This window comes from Erinaceus europaeus, chromosome 11, assembly GCF_950295315.1.
Source record: "Erinaceus europaeus chromosome 11, mEriEur2.1, whole genome shotgun sequence".
Taxonomy (NCBI): domain Eukaryota; kingdom Metazoa; phylum Chordata; class Mammalia; order Eulipotyphla; family Erinaceidae; genus Erinaceus; species Erinaceus europaeus.
In genome coordinates, this window is record NC_080172.1 from 34,820,596 (window position 1) to 34,841,429 (window position 20,834).

Consider the following 20,834-nt stretch of genomic DNA (forward strand, 5'->3'; position numbering starts at 1 on the left):
AAACTTCCTGGTACTAGAACAAAAACAGGACACAAGACACACAGAACAGAGCAGTAGTATTAAGAAATAAGCCCTACACTGAATGACAATTTATTTTTGACAAGAGGGTCCATAATATTAAATGGAAAGAGTCTCTTTAACAAATAATGTTGGTAAAATTTGGTTGAAATGTTCAGACAGCTGAAGCATGTACAACAAAATTCACCATGTACAAAAGTCAACTCCAAACAGATCAAAGAAACTGTCAAATACACAGAGGGAAAAATGGCAGAACACTCATGATATCTGCTTCAAAACTGTCTTTGAAGACTCAAATCAACAGCAAAGAACATAAAACAAATATAAGCCAATTGAACAATATAAAACTTAAAAGCTTCTAATTTTTTCCTTTTTGTTGCCCTTGTTTATCATCACTGTTGTTGGATAGGACAGAGAGAAATCGAGAGAGGAGGGGAAAATGGGAGGGGGGAGAGAAAAAGAGAGACACCTGCAGACCTGCTTCACTGCTTGTGAAGTGAACCTCCTGCAGGTAGAGTACCAGTCCATGTGCTTTTCCACTATGCCATGGCCCAGCTGCCTTAAAAGCTTCTATACAACAAAAGGAACCATCACCAAAACAGAAAAAGCCTACAGAATGAGAGATACTTACATATAATAAAAAGACCAATAACCAAATTATACAAAGAACTCACATAACTCCACAGCAAAAACAACCCCATCAAAAATTTGGAACAGGATATGGGCAAAATTTTCACCAAATAAGAGACCCAAATGGCTAGAGACATGAAAAAACTCAAAAGTCACTGATTATGAAAGAATTTTTTCTCTTTTTATGAAAAAAAAAAAAGTCAAACTGGACAAGTGAAACCCTGGAGACAATAAAAAGGTGGAGGAAGAAGGGGCTAGGGTGGTGCAACAATGCTACCTATTTATTTATCAAATTAGGCCTGTACCTCTAACCCCTTGAATTTTCTTCTTAATAGAACATAACAGTTTTTTGTTCTGGGCTAGTTTCACCTTTTCAGTGACTAATACCAGCCTTATTTTTCTCTAGAACTATAAAAAACAAGTAGCCTTCTAAGTCTATTATGATCCTAGTATACTAAGTCTAAAAGTTTACTTGCTGTCAAATCTTACAAATACTAGCAGATGTTAATTAAATACTATAATGCTTTTTCATGAATGATTTTTTTGGGAGTATTTTATGTCAAGCAATGTAACGTCAAGCAATGTAACAGAAGGCATCCCAGAAGCAGAACTAGAAGCATACCAACTATTCCCCCTTTTCTTTTTAACTAATTGACCATAGTATCAGGAGTGTGAGGTGAACAGAAACCTATATCGTACAGGCATTTTCAAAAAAGAAACTGGCACAAACATGGAGGAACAAGTAAGTGAGCAACAAGAACCAGTGTGATGCCAAGGGAAGGCCTGAGGGAGGTGTTTCTTGCCTCTGTGGGCAAGGCTTATCAAGCTAAAGAACATTTCCTGCCTCTGTGGGCTTCTCTTGCCTCTGGGGCATTTCTTGCCTCAACGGCATTTCATGCCTCTGTGGGCATTACCTAGCAAGGAGGGGGGATAAGTACTATAGAGTCCCGAGGCAGCTGGATACAGTCAGTCTTTGAGAATCCCAGCAGCGTAAAGGGAAGCTGCTATAGTTTCAAGAGGTGTACCAGTAAGTCCGATAGAAGTGCCAGTCTAAAGTAGATGACCACAGAAGAAATGCCAGGGGGTGAAATGTCACTTGAGGAAGGTCAGCCACTGGAATTCTGCTTTTATGTAGAGAACTTGACAGCTGCAATTCACTTACTTGTGAAACAAAACTTGTAGCAGGTTAGAAGTTTACCACAATTGATAATTCCATTATAATTGGAAGACCTTTCTAGTATGATTTCAAGGTTGTTTAAACAGTTTAAACTCAATAAAATGTGGAAAGGTAAACAGAAGAACCATGTTTAAAAGCCGCAGGCATATGCAGGAGATATCACAACTGACATCACAGAAATCCAGAGAATCCTGAGAAACTTCTATAAAGAACTATATGCCACCAAGCTAGAGAATCTGGAAGAAATGGAACAATTCCTAGAAACCTATGCACTTCCAAAATGGAACCAAGAAGAACTACAAAATCTAAATGCACCAATCACAGACAAAGAAATTGAAACGTTATTAAGAATCTCCCCAACAACAAAAGTCCTGGACCAGATGGCTTCACAAATGAATTCTACAAAACTTTCAGGAAACAGTTAATACCCATGCTTCTTAAGCTATTCCATAAGATTGAAGAAACAGGAATACTCCCTTCCACCTTCTATAAAGCCAACATCACCCTGATACCAAAAGCTGATAGGGACAGAACAAAAAAGGAAAACTACAGACCAATATCTCTGATGAACATAGATGCCAAAATATTAAACAAGATCTTGGCCAACTGGATACAGCAACACATCAAAAAGATTGTTCATCACGACCAAGTGGGATTCATCCCAGGAATGCAAGGCTGGTTCAACATCTGTAAGTCAATCAATGTCATTCACCACATCAATAAAAGCAAAGCCAAAAACCACATGATTATCTCCATAGATGCAGAGAAAGCCTTTGACAAAATCCAACACCCATTCATGCTCAAAACTCTACAAAATATGGGAATAGATAGGAAATTCCTCAAGATAGTGGAGCCTATATATAGCAAACCTACAGCCAACATCATACTCAATGGACAGAAGCTGAAAGCATTCCGCCTCAGATCGGGGACTAGACAGGGCTGTCCACTGTCACCGTTACTCTTCAACATAGTATTGGAAGTTCTTGCCATAGCAATCAGGCAAGAGAAAGAAATCAAAGGAATACAGATTGGAAGGGAAGAAGTCAAGCTCTCACTATTTGCAGATGATATGACAGTATACATAGAAAGACCTAAAGAGTCCAGTAGAAAATTACTGGAAGTTATTAGGCAATATAGCAAGGTATCAAGCTAAAAATCAATGTACAAAAATCAGTGTCATTTCTTTATGCAAAAACTAAATCTGAAGAAGAAGACATCTAGAAATCACTCCCATTTACTGTTTCAGCAAAATCCATCAAATACCTAGGAATAAAGTTGACCAAAGAAGTGAAAGACTAGTATGCTGAAAACTATGAGTCGCTACTCAAGGAAATAGAAACTGATAGCAAGAAATGGAAAGATATCCCATGCTCATGGATTGGAAGAATAAATATCATCAAAATGAATATTCTCCCCAGAGCCATATACAAATTTAATGCAATACCCATCAAAGTTCCACCAAGCTTCTTTAAGAGAATAGAACAAACACTACAATCATTTAACTGGAACCTGAAAACACCTAGAATTGCCAAAACCATCTTAAGGAAAAGAAACAGAAATGGAGGCATCACATCCCCAGACCTTAAACTATATTATAAAGCCATCATCATCAAAACAGCATGGTACTGGAACAAAAATAGGCACACAGACCAGTGGAATAGAATGGAAAGCCCAGAAGTAAATCCCAACACCTATGGGCATCTAATCTTTGATAAGGGGGCCCAAAGGAATAAATGGAAAAAGGAGGCTCTCTTCAATAAATGGTGCTGGGAAAACTGGGTTGAAACATGCAGAAGAATGAAATTGAACCACTTTATCTCACCAGAAACAAAAATCAAGTCCAAATGAATCAAATACCTAGATGTCAGACCAGAAACAATCAAATACTTAGAGGAAAACATTGGTAAAACACTTTCCCACCTACACCTCAAGGACATCTTTGATGAATCAAACTCAATTGCAAGGAAGACTAAAGCAGAAACAAAAATTGAAACATCAAATTGAAAAGCTTCTGCACATCCAAAACATATGAAAAACTGCTCTAGGTCACTGATTGTCAGAGAAATGCAAATTAAGACAACACTAAGATATACCACCTCACTACTGTAAGAATGGCATACATCAAAAAGGACAGTAGCAACAAATGCTGGAGAGGATGTGGGGACAGAGGAACCCTTTTACATTGCTGGTGGGAATGTAAATTGGTACAGCCTCTGTGGAGAGTAGTCTGGAAAACTCTCAGAAGGCTAGACATGGACCTTCCATATGATCCAGTAATTCCTCTCCTGGGGATATACCCCAAGGACTCCATAACACCCAACCAAAAAGAGGTGTGTACTCCTATGTTCATAGCAGCACAATTCATAATAGCTAAAGCCTGGAAGCAACCCAGGTGCCCAACAACAGATGAGTGGCTGAGAAAGCCGTGGTATATATACACAATGGAATACTATGCAGCTATCAAGAACAATGAACCCACCTTCTCTGACCCATCTTGGACAGAGCTAGAAGGAATTATGTTATACACTCCTAGCAAAATGTAGACATATAAATCAGTAGTTTATTAATATGAGAGGGGGGAAATCAATTGTATGTCTCAAAGTTTCTCAAAACACAAACTGAATCTTTTTAATATATAGGCTGTGTATTTGATATGCGGACTCTCTCAAAAGCCTAGACCAAGTAGATTAGAAGCATCCAATAGCACAGCTATATACAAGATACTGGATACTGTACAGCAAACCATAACAAAGGGACTTTTCAAAGTTAACCCAATTAACAAATAATGTGATGATAACATTAACTATCAATGGTCTTTTTGAACCCTAAGACAGCAGGAACTTCACATCTCCACTATAGAGCCCCTACTTCCCCCTGTCCTGGAACCCTTGGATAGGGCCCACTTTCCCGTATGCATCTCCCAATCCAAACCAAATAATATTGCATCCGCCGATCACAACCTAACCAAAGCAACGATTGCCACCTCAACATGCTTCACCTCAGACTGTGTCCAGAGATTTCACGTGTGGAATGACAACCCTTCAGCTTCATTATTTGGGTGAGACCTTTCCTTTTATAGTACACTCTAATTTCATCTCAGGTAGTTCACTTTCTAACAAAGTCCCATAACCTAGATATACACCAGTTTCTGTGAGAGAGAGCTTATGTTCACACGTATCCATAAACTACTGCAAAATATATACCTGAAAGCAGAAGTACACTAGAGTTTGCAGTGAGTACCTCCCTAACACTTCCTCTCCACTATTCCAAGCTTGGGATCCATGATTGCTCAACAATTTGTTTGGCTTCGTATGTTAACTCTCTTTTCAATCACCAAGTTCCAGATGCCACCAGGAAGCTGGCCAGGCTTCCCTGGATTGAAGACCCTACCAATGTGTCCTGGAGCTCAGCTTCCCCAGAGACACACCTTACTAGGAAAAGAGAGAGGCAGACTGGGAGTATGGACCGACCAGTCAACGCCCATGTTCAGCGGGGAAGCAATTACAGAAGCCAGACCTTCTACCTTCTGCAACCCTCAACGACTCTGGGTCCATGGTCCCAGAGGGCTAGAGAATGGGAAAGCTATCATGGGAGGGGGTGGGTTATGGAGACTGGGTGGTGGGAATTGTGTGGAGTTGTACCCCTCCTACCTTATGTTTTTTTTCATTAATCCTTTCTTAAATAAAAAATTAAAAAAAACTTCAGGCATGAGAATCATTAGCATAACCATTGTGCAATCTATCGTTCCTAGTTGAGAAAGTATTTGAGAGCTTTACATATCATTAACATCTTTTTTTACCTTTTATTACACCGTATAAGATGGAGCCACACCCTAGGTGTGTGCAGGTTTTTTAGACCAAATTAGTTAAAAATACATTGATTTTTAACTAATTTTTACCTCAGACTTTAAATGTAAGTTAATTTTACCTTTATGAGAATTATGTTGAAAACTTTTTTCATTTAACTTTGCCTGGTAAGAATGTAACCTTAAAGTCACATTTCTAACCTTGAAGTTAATGTTTACCAAACTTCAAACACACACATAAACATGGTCTTCAATACACAAGGAGAAAAACTTTTGTTATGAAGACATGTCATTTTAAACACAAATTTAGATCTGTACTGTCTTAGTTGTTTGGGGGTATATTGTCCTGCGGTGGCCTCTTGCGCAGTTTCACTTCCAGGAATTGCAGGGGTGCGATCACTGCACAGATGTCTGCGTATTCTAGCTCCTCTGCCATCAGAGCAGATCTGGGGATCTCGGCCAGGGAGCCCAGTCCCAGCAGGGAGCCCGCAGTCTCAGGGTGGTCCAGGATCTGCCCAGACACCATAGCAAGAGGGCGGGTGGGCCAACCGTGCAGAACATGGGCTGAGGTGCCCCAGGGCAGGGGCCAGGATGGGCTGCAGCTCTACCTGCCATGTCCGCCACCCTGCTCCCTGCAGCCGAGCGTGGAGGGAGTCCACACCCAACACCCTACAGCGAGCAGGCTCCGGCGGGCAGGTGGTAGGCCGAAACCAGAGTGTGAAGAGCAAAGTGTTCCAGAGACAGAGAAACTGTCTCATGAAGAAAGGCCAGAGGCCTTTGGAAACCTCTTTATAAGTAGAAAAGCAGCCCATAGTGGATAGGTAACCAAACGTCTTCACTTATCTGCGGGATGGGCAGGTTAGGTCCCATGTTATTGTGCCATATGTCAGTGCCAGTTCAGGGCACCAGTATGCTGGGCTAGCTTCACGGGCAGGAGACAGACGACCAGGGACTCATGGCTGAGCTGGAGAGCAATATCTCTTTATTCACATGCGACTGGGGATGTGGTTCAAAGACTAATCTCTAATCACAACCCCCTTCTGTCCTGCATCCTTCTCCTCCTACCGCAGCATCCGAAACCATGGAATAAAGTATGTGGTCAATTTTACCCCTCATCATTATAGTTGCTAATACAATCTCAATGCAAGTGAACTGAGAAAACGGTGTTAATAGTGGTGATTTGCCCAGCCAGTCTATCTTGGCGTTACTCTTGATCACACTCTGTCATTTCACGAACATCTCATAAAAACTGCAGCAAAGGTGGGCTCGAGGAATAACATCATTGCAAGACTGGCCAGCTCCTCATGGGGCGTGAGCGCTTCCACACTACGATCATCATCTCTGGCATTATGCTATTCCACTGCAGAATACTATGCCCCAGTATGGTTCCGTAGCCCCCATGTTCACTTGATCGATTCCAAATTATATTCCTCCATGAGGATAATTTCTGGAACCATTCATTCCACCCCGGTTCCATGGCTGCCAGTTCTTAGCAACATCGCCCCGCCAGATATTCGTCGGGATGCGGCATCATCTAAGTTCATTTCCCATGTCTACGCTCGACCAGACCTGCCAATATACGCAGATATCTTTGCCCACCCTGTCCAATGCTTGACGTCTCGTCACCCAATCTGGTCCTCTATGCCTACACTGAACTTCTCTGTTCCAGTCTCTTGGAAACAGAATTGGCAGTCAGCTGAGGTAAAGAACAAACACCTCATCACAGACCCCTGAAAGCGTCAACCCGGCTTTGACCTAGCACGTTATGATTGGGCCCTCCTCAATCGCTGTCGAACAGGCCATGGCCGGTGCGCCGCTATGTTCCATCGCTGGGGAGCCAGAGACGACCCGAACTGCCCCTGCTGCTACAGACAGACTATGACCCACATAGTCAACGACTGCCACCTCTCCAGATTCAAAGGAGGTCTCGAAACTTTACATCAGGCTCAACCTGATGCTGTTGACTTGCTACGGAAGAAGGGCAAACGCTAGAAGAAGAAGAATTTGCTCACTTGGAGGGGAAATTTGACAATTATCTTATAGTTGTGACTCATCAAGAGAACAACAACAAAAAAAGAACATTCATAGCCTGAAGGGAATTTTAGGGGTCTAAATTACCCACTCCGATCTCTACATTAATCAAGTTAACTGCCTTCATGTACAATTCTTATTTATATGGTAGGATATAGTCATAATTAAAGGTGAAGATATTGAGGGCTTTCTAACAGTGAGGCTTGCTTAGCAATAGGACATATAAACATTGAATAATTTCAATTTCTGATAATTGAAAACCTTATTGACTCATGGTCAGATCAGATGCATCTTTGTTGCGGTAAAGACAAAGAGAAAATATTTTCTTGAGAATCCCCTCAGTACTTATATTTGTTTCAATATATTCTTTGCAAAATGTACAGTTGTTCTCTCTAAATGTCCTCTCAAATGGTAACTGTGTGTGCCAGGAAGGGGTGTCAAGGCCATGTGCATGTATATTTCCATCCCACCTTGACCCCCTGCCCAATTTTTCCTTCTTTTTACTTCATATAGAAAGAAACATGGCAAAGAGCACCCTTACCTACTCAACTATCTCCCTCACACCTCATTACTTTTCTTTTCTATCTTCCAGTCAAATTATCATTATCTTTGGTCTATCATCTTTTTATATGCTTATCCATGTTAGTTCTATAGTAAATAAGAAAATGCCTTGGGTGGGCATAGATAGTATAATAATTATGCAAAGAGGTCCATGCCTGACACTCCAAAGTTTCAGGTTCAAGCCCCCGCACCACCATAAACCAGAGTTGAGGAGTATGTGGGGGTGGGCGGGGATTATAACAATACTCACTGAAACTACCTGTGCTTGTGCACAATATCAATGGATGCGGTGAGTGAATATTCTAGCATTCAGAATTTAGAGCTATTCCTAACATTGGAATCACTAGTAAATTCGTATATAGAAATATAAACAAACAAAAAACATTGGAATCACTAGTAAACTAGCACATAAAAACAAAAAAGGCGGGAGCTTGTGAATTATTTTATAACATAAAATAATTACTTTATAATTATTTTATATATGACTGCATTTGTCACCACTTCTTGCTTTGTATCAGTATGCTGAATGTGTGGTAGATTCCTTGACCAGCTGTGTTCAGAGCTATGTGAGACAGCAGATGCTGCTACGTGTTGAGGAAGGACAACTAGGATGAATATAGCAATTTAGGAAGCTCTTCCAAAATGAAGCAGGAGGTCCTGCTGGTAAGTTTATAGCTTGTTCAGCCCTGTGCTCCTGCTCCTACTGCCACTTCCAATGCTTTCTTACTTCCTCCATCTTCAAGACCACTGTGGCTATACACTGAGATGCCAACAATCAACCTGGAAAATCTGCAGTCTGTGTGATTTCAACTCATACTTGACTAAAATGCTCAGAGGCCAGTATGTAAATTATTAACAGAAAGGTGCTAGTCCAGGTTCCCAGAGTGAGGTTAATTCCCCTGCTTAAGCCTGTTGACTGTGTCATTTCTGACTTTTTTTTCCAAAGAAGGGGCAGGGGCATGTAGGTTGAAGAAGTAAATGTCTTCTAGACACCTTTACTGGGGAGATGAGGGGTTATACCTATGTGTTAACAACTATACTATAAATCAGTAACACTTCCAATAAAGCATATAGAACAAAGTTCTGTCACAGAAGTAGTTTGAATGAAAAGTGGAATTCATTATTTAAAGTTATTCTTATGAACAGAAGGTGGATAATATAGGAATTAGACCCACAGACATTTGAGAATTTAAGAATGAATATGTCAAATATATTTTAATGCTTGGCTTTTAGAGGGACTACTGAAAATGACTGCTGGCTGAAAATGACTGCTGGCATGCTATTTGTAGCCTAACTATAAAAGAAGCTAGTAAAAATAATACTTTTTAAAAAATTTCTGTGATTCATTTATCTCAAGCTTCCCTAGCCTGATACCAGTAAGCTATTAGGTGGCTTACTTGTCATCCAACTGTGCTGAGACTCAGTATGACAATATTGGTTTGCTTATCTGAGTGGTTTAGTAAAATCACAATGCTAAATATAGGGTTTTTTTCCCCTTTAAATTGCTTAATGGAGAAGAAAATCAGAAAGGGAACCACTTGACATTAGTTCCAGCTTGACAAGGCTCAGGTTAGTGAACAGCCAAGAATTCAATGACATATCACTTCCGATATGATGGATGGTTAACAATTACTGATCATATATTGCAGTGACAGTGTTGGCGTTGAAAGTGGAAGCTGCTCAGAATGATAAATGGAAATGACAATTTATAGAAAATATAAGGCCTGATTAGTGTTAGATGTAGATGCATCCTTTTAAAGAGAAGGTAGAAGATAAGGGGGAGAAGGAGCCCAAATGAAAAGGCAATTTAGAATAAGAAATTAAATTTATAGAAGATACATCAGTAACACCCAGAAATTGTATAAAAATGGCAGAACTTGTAGAAAGGTAGCAGTGTGCACTTTGGGAAAAAATGGGGCAGGCATGAGACATATGTGTCACACAATTTTTATATACTTATGGCAGAACATTCCACTTTCATGATATCTTCATCATACCCTCATTACTGTTGCACACTGAGTTCTATATATTAGAGAGACCCATTTGAAGGTCACTTTAAATATGCATTTAGGCTTCTGCTTTACCAGGGTCCATGGCATGAACATTTCACTGAATCTAGATAGCTTTGGGGGGCTAAATTCTACTTTCCAAGTGAAAAACGGATGACTCAAGAAATACTGCAGCTACAGTGCAATAGGTTAAAAAATAATCCCCTAAGTTTGTTCTCTCTGTTTGTTGAGTAAATGTAATAGACAGAGTGCATCACTACTAATGTCCTAATTAACTCATTAACAAATCTTCAAAATTTTTGGCAAATCTAGTAAAATTTTTGGAAAGCTGTCTTTTGTGAAATGGCCACAAAAATCATCAAGATTTGCTTCTCAGTAACACTTCATCTTCAGATTTTCTTGCTATCTTGATACATGTAATTCTTGCAAGTAATTAATTACTTTTATTATGTGCACATAAATATTCACTTATACACTATATCATCTAGCTGTTCTTTCTGACAACTCAAATTTCTATACAAGCTTGGAAAGCACTATGTGTCTTGATACTTAATTTTTTCTTAGGAAGATACTACAAGTTCTTTGATGGGCACTTCATAAATAAATAACAATTTACAATTACCTTGTCATCTGCATTTGTATTTAGTTTTTGTTCTTAGCTATTTAGTGATACTCAGAGAGGGATGCCATTTCCAATCAAGACTCAGCTCAGATTTTCCTTAATTATAGAACTGGAAAACTCACTATATAACATCTCCACTTAAAGAAATCAAAAGAACTACTTCAAATCCAAAGCAAGTCCCCAGATCTTCCCCCACCCCAACAATGCCAATTTTCTGTAATCCCTGTCTCAGTGAGTGGTACTACTGGATAGACATGCTTAATCATCACCAAATCCTGTAGTTGCTTCTTCCAAAAATGATGCAAATATATCTGCCTCCTTTCTATTTTTATTGATACAACTTAATGTAAGCTATATTAAAATTGCATCCAAAATAATACATATTCCTATGTAAAAGTGTCATAAATAAAAATAGCAAAATAATTATGCTATATATACATATAAATAAAATATAGCAATAGAATTTTTATGAATCAATAATTATCAGTGTAATTATTATATAATATCTATAGACTGAAATGATACATATTTATTAATATAATGATATTTTCTCTGTGCCAGATATTGTGACTATATTTTTTGACTGAATATAAGTGATTACCTTATTACCTACTTGTTAATTAATTCCAGAAGGCACAAGGCTCTGGCACTGGCATCAAGGAATAAAACATCACCCAGCAGGATTTGATTGGCAGCCATTACTGTTTCTTCCTCCCATATGGCCACATTGCACTACCTACAAAAGTGGTTTCAACCTGCCAGGGGAAGCCCTGCCGTGTCCTGGGAGCATGTCCATACCCACTCCCACCTCCAGTCCACCACTGGCTTTTCCACTGCCACTGCTTCTGCTCTCTTCAACCCGCATTTGCCTTCACTACAGCTTCCTATCATCCCTGTCCCTTTTCCTGGACTGCTAACCTCTGCATCCCTGCCTCACTCCTGCACCCTCCTCAAAGCACCTCTGTGACAAGTGCTGAGCAAGTTTCAAGTGCTAAAGGATTTTTTCCTCATCAAAATGCATAGAATAGTGAATTTGATGAGTTTTGAAGCTGACAAGTGCCAAGATATGACTGCATTAGGTTCATAAGCACCCAGTAATAAAGATATTATCACCAATCCATTTTATAGACAAAGACATTAAGTGTTAGATCAGTTAAGTGATACTCCAAGGCCATTTGGCTAAAGTACTTCATACTTCTGATCGTGCCACAATCTCAAGTACATACATATACACAACAAAACACCCTTCTACTGGCCACTGCTTGCTTCAGCACATAAAACATTTTCAACCCTATTCATAACTTTTAAGAGGAAATTGAAAACTCTGAGACTTCCAAGCCTGATCTCTGATGTCTGTGTGACCTGGAAGCACCACTGTTCTTTTAGCACTTTAAATGCTTCTTAATCTCTTCCTTTTACCTTATAAACTCTGCTCATACTCTCTCTGCTTATTAAACTGTGTGCCTTCTTCCCAACTCCTTATCTTCTAATACCCGCTAACTCTTCCTCAGGACATGCACCATTATTTATAGTATAACACTTATTATTATAGGGACTTAACACATTTATGTGTGATTTTACAAGTACATGTGTGATTCTAATTAACATCTTTCTCCTAAAGTTGATAATAAACTTCCATTGGGAAGAAACTTCAGTATTTTTATGCACCACTTTACTTTAAAAAAATTTATTGCATAGTATATGTTCTATAGTAATACGCATTAATAATTACTGAATAAAGAAATATATGGAAAGTTAAACCTCCAGGTGCAAATAACTTTACGATATAAAGTCAGTGAGTTAGCAACACGGGAAGTGATTATGAACAAGAAACTATCAAGCATACTTGTGAGTGTGGTTTGTCTTTGTTTTTTAAGTGTCTAGCACATTGCCCACACACACAGCTATTTAGTTAATGCTCACTGAAGAAATATGCCAACACACACACACACACACACACACACACACACACACACACACACACACACACACAGGGTGGGGCCAGCCTGTAGCGCACTGGGTTAAGCGCACATAGTACCAAGTGCAAGGACCCACACAGGGATCCCGGTTTCAGCCCCTTGGCTCCCCACCTGCAGGAGGAGGTCACTTCACAAGCTGTGAAGCAGGTCTGCAGGTGTCTATCTTTCTCCCTCTCTATCTTTCCTTCTCCTCTCAACTTCTATCTAACCTATCCAAAAAAAAAAAAAAAAAGAAAGAAAAAGAAAAAGAAAAAATAGCCACAGGAGCAGCGGGTTCGTAGTGCAAACACCAAGTCCCAGCAATAACCCTGGAAGGGAAAAAAATAAAAAGAAATATACCACCACTATTAGGAGTTCTATTTTTCTGCCTACCACTTAAAGTAAAAGACCTCCTGAGGAAAGCCAGGCTAGTTAAACAGCAACATTAGTTCTGACAGGTAAACAGGATGTACCTGCCCTGTCAACTAAGACTTTCACAATTCATATGTCAGACCAAGTATTTGATCCTCAAGGAGACACTAAGAAATAAAATATTGGGAATCAGGTGGTAGCACAGCAGCACAGCGGGTTAAGCGCAGGTGGCGCAAAGCACAAGGACCAGCTTAAGGATTCAGAGTCCCTGGCTCCCCACCTGCAGGGGGGTTGTATCACGGGCAGTGAAGCAGGTCTGCAGGTGTCTTTCTCTCCCCCTCTCTGTATTCCCCTCCTCTCTCCATTTCTGTCTTATCCAACAACGACGACATCAATAACAACAACAATAATAACTACAACAATAAAAAAGACAAGGGCAACAAAAGGGAATAAATAAACAAATATTATAAAAAGAAATAGAATATTACCCCTTAACTGATTGACCTGATAATTTCAGAGAGAGTAGAACAAGGAGTAGATATACCAACTTGAATAAGATCATATCAATTTCCAGTCTAGTTAAGTATGTGTGTCAGCTACTACAAATGCATTTCATCACAGGCTGAACATTGCCCTTTTCTTAAAATGAGTAAAGTACATGAAAGTCAAAGCAAAATACAAAAGAAAAACATAGATTTGAGTTTATGCTATACAAGGTTTGTCTTTAATAAAGCTGTCATTTTGATTCAAGTTAAAAATACAAAATGTATACATCCTTCTCAGGCCTGCCCAGAGAAAATAATGTAGGGAAGGAAAGTTATTATTAGTTCCTAGAATACGACATCTTATTTGGAATTTAATAAGATTATGACATACAGTTTATAGGTTTATATTTTGTGCTATCATATGTTTATAAAATCTATTTCAAAAATATGTCAAGTAGAAGGTATTATGTCTTATCAATCTTAAATTTATACATTTTTCCTCCATTAACTTTACGCAAAATCACACTGACAGAATACAAAGTGGTTCTTTGACAGAAATTTTCAAATATTAATTAAAGAACTAGAGCACCTAGAAAAAAAATCTACCCTAATCTTAAGAAAGTTCTAAAATTCATGACATAGAAAGTGAAGTGATAATGAAAATGTGTTTTTTTTTGAAAATCCACTCTTTTTTAACTTTCATTTATTTTTTATCTATTGCATAGGGACAGAGAGAAATTGAGAGAGGAGGGGGAGATAGTGAGGGAGAGAGACAGAGAAACACCTGCAGCCCTGCTTCACCACTCATGAAGCTTTCTCCCTACAGGTAGGGACCAGGGGCTTGAACCTGTCTCCTTGTGCACTGTAATCTGTGCGCTTAACCAGGTGCACCACCACCTGGCCCCGAAAAGGTTTTTCTTATGGTTTTATGTTTTGAACAACTCTAGCTGAAGTTTACATAGGACATGAAAACAGTAAAGTAGGCTCATGTGTCAGAAGACATTTGTTTGCATTTTAAATCCTGTACTGAATAACTGAATCTTTGACCAAGTTACTTACATATTTGTTCTATGAAATACAGATTTTTATATATGTATAAAAATCTACAAATGAGTAAGAGTCATACCAACATCTATGGGTAGTACTTAGCAAAGAGATTTACGTATAAAATGTACTTATGTTCAACAATAACATCAGAAATTTATCTTGAATTAGATAACAATTTATTGGCTAGACCTAGTGATGTTAAGATTTATGGGGACATTCTCTAGAGTGAAACTTGCCAAGAAGGCCAAAAGTCTTCACAATTGTTAGGAGTGATGCCCAAGGACTGCAGGTTTGAATAACTTAGTATTTCTAAAGTCTTCTAGATAATGTACTGACATTTATTTTCAAATGGTTTACTACTTTGAAATGTTATATTTTTGTTATCTCTAGGAATTCACCTTTTTGTGTCAACTTTTTCAGATAGAAAGACAGACAGAGAGAAGGAGTGACACAATAGCTCTGAAACTTCTTCCAAGGCTATTGTACTCACACAAGGTATACAGAGGTTCAAATAATTGCAAAGCAGGTGTACTCCCAAGTGAATTTGCAGAGGAGACTTAGCAACCACTACTCTGTGCCACCATCTTGCTTGGGAAACCAGTCATGGAAAATGTCCTGCCTATATGACAACTGATATTGTCAGTCTTTCTCAATTCACCTGTGCTCTCTTCCTTGCTCATTTTATGAATGAAGCCCTCTAAAGTAAAATTGTGAGCATGACTGCTTGTAAGCTGACATTATTTTTACATGTGTGCAAATAATTTGTTGTTTATGAGTGTCTAATGATTCAAGAAATAAACTTGGAAAATATACATACAAGAAAACAGAATTAAAAAAAGAAAGAGAAAAATATGTGTGGCCTAGTAGAAGGGATATTGGATTCTCAAACATGAGGTTCTGAGTTTGGTCCTCAGCATTGCATGTGCCAGAGAGATATTCTATCCACTTACTTTTGTAAGTGAAAATATGTGAACTGAAATTTAAGAATTTGGTGTTCTGACCTCTAAATTTTAAATCTTAAGGTAAATTTAAGATAGTTTTACTGACAGAAATAAAAATACTATAAACTGAACTTATTGCATGCCTGATTTTATGGCTACCACTTTTTATTGGAAAGAACTGTGATTTTTTTTTCATTAAAAATGCTAAGAGGTTAGCTCCTGGCAGGGATCACCTAGTAAAGCGACACATTAGTATGCTTAAGGACCTAAATTCAAACTCCCAGTCTCCACTTGCAGAGGGGGAAGCTTCAAGAGTGGTAAAGCATTGCTGTAAGTGTCTCTCTTTCTCTCCCCTTCTATTTTTCTGTATCAGAAAAAGAAGGAAAAATAAGCCCTAGGAATGGTGGAGCCATATAAAGGCACCCAGACTGTGTCATAACCCTGGTGACAAGAAACAAAATAAATAAAAAATGCCAACGGTCTGTCCCATCATCTTTTTTAACTTTTTAAAATTATTTTTGTTTATTGAATAGAGACAGCCAGAAATTGAGAGAGAAAGGAGTATATAGGGACAGGCAGAGAGACACTTGCAACACTGCATCACCACTTGCAAAGCTTCTCCCTGCAGGTGGGGATCAGGGGCTCAACCCAGGCCCTTCCACATTGTAACATGTGTGCTCAACCAGGCTCACCACCACCCGCCCCCCTGTCCCATTCATTATCTTAAAGAAAAGTCCCAAAGATTTAACATACACAAGCAAAATAAAAATTTTTGAAGACTTTAATAAAGTGAAATCTATAAATCCTTGAAAGCAAAATATATGCTAATACATACACAAAAGACAGAATTCCTGCTTTTGAAGTGATTTATGAGTTACACATAACACAACCTAACCAATGCAACGATTGCCACCTCAACATGCTTCACCTCAGACTGTGTCCAGAGACTTCACGAGTGGAATGACAACCCTTCAGCTTCATTACTCGGGTGAGACCTTTCCTTTCATAGTATACTCTAATTCCATCTCAGGTGGTTCACTTTCTAACAAAGTCCCAAAACCTAGATATACACCAGTTTCTGTGAGAGAGAGCATATATTCACACATATCCATAAACTACTGCAAAATATATACCTGAAAGCAGAAGTACACTAGAGTTTGCAGTGAGTACCCCCTTAACACTTCCTCTCCACTATTCCAAGCGTTGGGTCCATGATTGCTCAACAATTTGTTTGGCTTCATATGTTAACTCTCTTTTCAGTCACCAGGTTCCAGATGTCATCAGGATGCCGGCCAGGCTTCCCTGGACTGAAGACCCTACCAATATGGGCTGGAGCTCTGCTTCCCCAGAGACCCACACTACTAGGGAAAGAGAGACGCAGACTGGGAGTATGGACTGACCAGTCAACGCCATTTTCTGCGGGGAAACAATTACAGAAGCCAGACCTTCTACCTTCTGCAACCCTCAATGACCCTTGGTCCATGCTCCCAGAGGGATAGAGAATGGGAAAGCTATCAGGGGAAGGGGTGGGATATGGAGATTGGGTGGTGGGAATTGTGTGGAGTTGTACCCCTCCTACCCTATGGTTTTGTTAATTAATCCTTTCTTAAATAAAAAAGAAAAAAAATACAAGTGAGGAACAGCAATTTTCAAAAGTATTTCTAGGTTATGAGATCTACCAGTTGTTTCATCTGTAAATTGAATTGGAATACTCATAAATTCATATGGAAGTTATTAATACATTTCCACATTAATATGGAAATCCCAGCCCTAATAAAATTTTCCTCATATTAACCTCTGACATAAGTTAGTAAAGAAGAAGCAGGAAAAGAAGTATCTAATCTTATCGCATGTTTTTTTTTTCAGTTACATCACTGGCTTCATTATCTGTTTGATCAATCAATGCTTAATTGATAGTAGCTGAGATTTTTAGGACTAATCTGAAACAGGTGGTCACATTTGTATAGTGTATTTCCAACCTAACCTAAGGCAACCAAGGGGTCTTTATCATATTAAATTCTTCACCACTAGTTAAAATTTGTAAGGCATTTTGCTGCAAGTGTCTCTCTGTCTCTCTCCCTATCACCCATCCCTTCTCAATTTCTGGCTGTCTCCATTCCTCTTTATATTTCTTCTTTGTGTCCAAGCAGATATCAATCACCTCTATCTTTTTGCCATCTGGTTACATTTCCCCCTATTATTTCCCTATTATCTTTTGTCATTAGTTATTTTTATTTTTTCCTGGTTTCTTTCTATCTCTTTTAATTGAGGATGACAAAAAACTAAAATATCCCTTATTTAATGCCTCCTATGTAGTCCTGAATTGAGAGTTTATTTCATGTCTGTGATCCTTGAGAACATGCAGAGTGCCTTTTAAGGATTCCACTTAAATCACAGTGCCCATGATTCTTAAAGCTAGCAGTTTCATTGAGCACATTACATTTTTACAAATATTTCAATGTATACATTTATATATTTCTACCAGTGACATTCCTGAAATGCAGAATGAAAATTTTAAATCACATTTGCATATTTTCATCACTAATTTAAAAATTTTAAAAAATCTTTTCTGTTTTATTCTTTTTTTAAATTTTTTTTATTTTTTAAATTTTTTATTTAAGAAAGGATTAGTGAACAAAAGCATAAGGTAGGAGGGGTACAACTCCACACAATTCCCACCACCCAATCCCCATAACCCACCCCCTCCCATGGTAGCTTTCCCATTCTCTATCCCTCTGGGAGCATGGACCCAGGGTCGTTGAGGGTTGCAGAAGGTAGAAGGTCTGGCTTCTGTAATTGCTTCCCCGCTGAACATGGGCGTTGACTGGTCGGTCCATACCCCCAGTCTGCCTCTCTCTTTCTCTAGTAGGGTGTGTCTCTGGGGAAGCTGAGCTCCAGGACACATTCTGTTTTATTCTTACCAGGGTTATAGCTAGGACTAGGTACTATCACTATGGACTGCTCCCAGAAGCCATTTTTTCCTTTTTTTTTTTTTCTATTTCATTTGACAGGACACAGAGAAATTGAGAGGGGAGGGAGAGGTAGAGCAGAAAAGAGAAAGAGAGATACCTGCAGTTCTGCTTCACTACTCCTATGGTGTCCCCCTGCAGGTGTGGAGTTGGGCTCAAAGCCTGGTCCTTGCCCATGATGACATGCATTTTTAACTGGGTGTTCCATAGGTCTTCCTGATTTTAAATTATTTTAAAAATATGCCTAGAACCTTGTCCTCAGTGTGGATCAATAATTGTAGGGACTGTTCTGTTCTCTGAAGGGAAGCTGGAAAACATACTCTACCTACCACCCAAGGAAAATGGGTCCTAAATGTTACTAGCTGTGACCACAGAATGCAAGCTCAAACCTTCAGGCATGCAGAGGTTACATAGGCTCCTATGTTGACTATGGGCCCCAGTTCAAATTGATGGGGGTTATAATTAATAATATTTGTATACTTTTCCCATATTTGGGAGCTACTCTCTTCCCTGATCCAACTTTCTAGTCCTTTTTCCAGCTATGAAACCATCTCCCCAGACAATAACTTGAGTCCAACTACATATTAGATGTCAGGCAAAGGCAAAATCTAGTAAAGTCATGGGCCCCTTGGAATATACCTAAAATAGACCTATTAGCTTTTTTCGAAATGGAGACCCCCCAAAACTTCATCTGCAATATTCTTGCTTTTAGGTTCATGATTAGTTAACAATTTGTTCTGCTTTATACCATACCTCTTTTTCAGCCACTAGGTTTCAGAAGCTATCATGATGCTAACCTGACTTCCCTAGGCAGACAGCCCCACCAATATGTCCTGGAGCCCCACCTCTTCCAAGCCCTGCCCTACTAGGGAAAGAGAGAGACAGGCTGGGAGTATGGATCCACCTGTCAACGCCCATGTTCAGCAAGGAAGCAATTACAGAAGCCAGACCTCCCACTTTCTGCACTCCATAATAATCCTGGATCCATACTCCCAGAGTGTTAAAAAATAGGAAAGATTTCAAGGGGGTTGAGATAGGGAGTTCTGGTGGTGGAAATTGTGTGGAGTTTTACCCTTTATTCTATGATCTTGTCAATATTTCCATCTTATAAATAAAAAATTAAAATTAAAAAAAGAAATACACACATAAATCCTTACTTTTCCTGTATATGTCTACAATAAATCCTGAATACCCCCTTGAGGTTGTAAAGATATTATGCCTCAAAATCAGAATTGAACTTGATTGTTGGATTATTTCAATTTGAAACATAAATAAATAAGATTACAAAAACCCTAACAATGCCTAGATAAATGTCAAAATCTCTTCTCAAGTATGCATCTATTTATCTGTTGACTATTTATGAACACAAAGGCAAAGATGGTATCTAACCTTGTTCTACCCAATTATCACACCTGCCTTTGGGCAGCAACACTTGGATGATTTTGAAATCAAGTATTTCAGTTCAAGCAAATGACAAGGATGAAAATTTTCCAAGTGATTTAGCATTTTCTTCAGAAAACTAAAATGAACCTCAACACAGATAAAAGGAAAGAAATAACAGGTTCACCGAACAAAAAATACACAAGTTAGAAACTAATGCCTGATTAATTTAAAAATATATAATAAATATAACACTAAAGAGATTAAGAAGAATACAGGGGAAAAAATACAAATACACAAAATTATTATGTACATGAACAGAATAAAATCCTAAAGCATGATTACTCAATTATGATCAAATTCTAAAAATGGGGTAAAATACATAATATCCAAAGAAAGCACAACTGGTGGTCAAGGACGAGGCTCAGTGAATGGAGCACAGGTCTTTCTTGCATGAGACTTTAGTTGTCCCACCAAAAAAAAAAAAATTGCTAGAGTGTTGTGATGGTCTGGAACCTCTTTCTCTCTGTCATAAATCATTTTAAAAAGTAGGGATCCCGGCGGTAGAGCAGCAGGTTAAGCGCACGTGGCGCAAAGTGCAAGGACCAGGGTAAGGATCCGTTTTAGAGCCCCCTGGCTCCCCACCTGCAGTGTGGTCGCTTCACAAGCAGTGAATCAGGTCTGCAGTTGTCTATCTTTCTATCCCCCTCTTTGTTTTCCCCTCTGCTCTCCATTTCTTTCTGTCCTATCCAACAACAACGACATCAATAACAACAACAATAACTACAACAATAAAACAAGGTGAACAGAAGGAAATAAGTATTTTTTT

General features: G+C 38.8%; 1 protein-coding gene across 3 annotated transcripts in view; it reads right to left on the reverse strand.

Moving 5' to 3' along the window:
* Positions 1–20,834, reverse strand: part of TMEM232 (transmembrane protein 232) — a 236,186-nt gene that overhangs the window by 85,031 nt on the left and 130,321 nt on the right. The gene's annotated exons all lie outside the window — the stretch shown is intronic.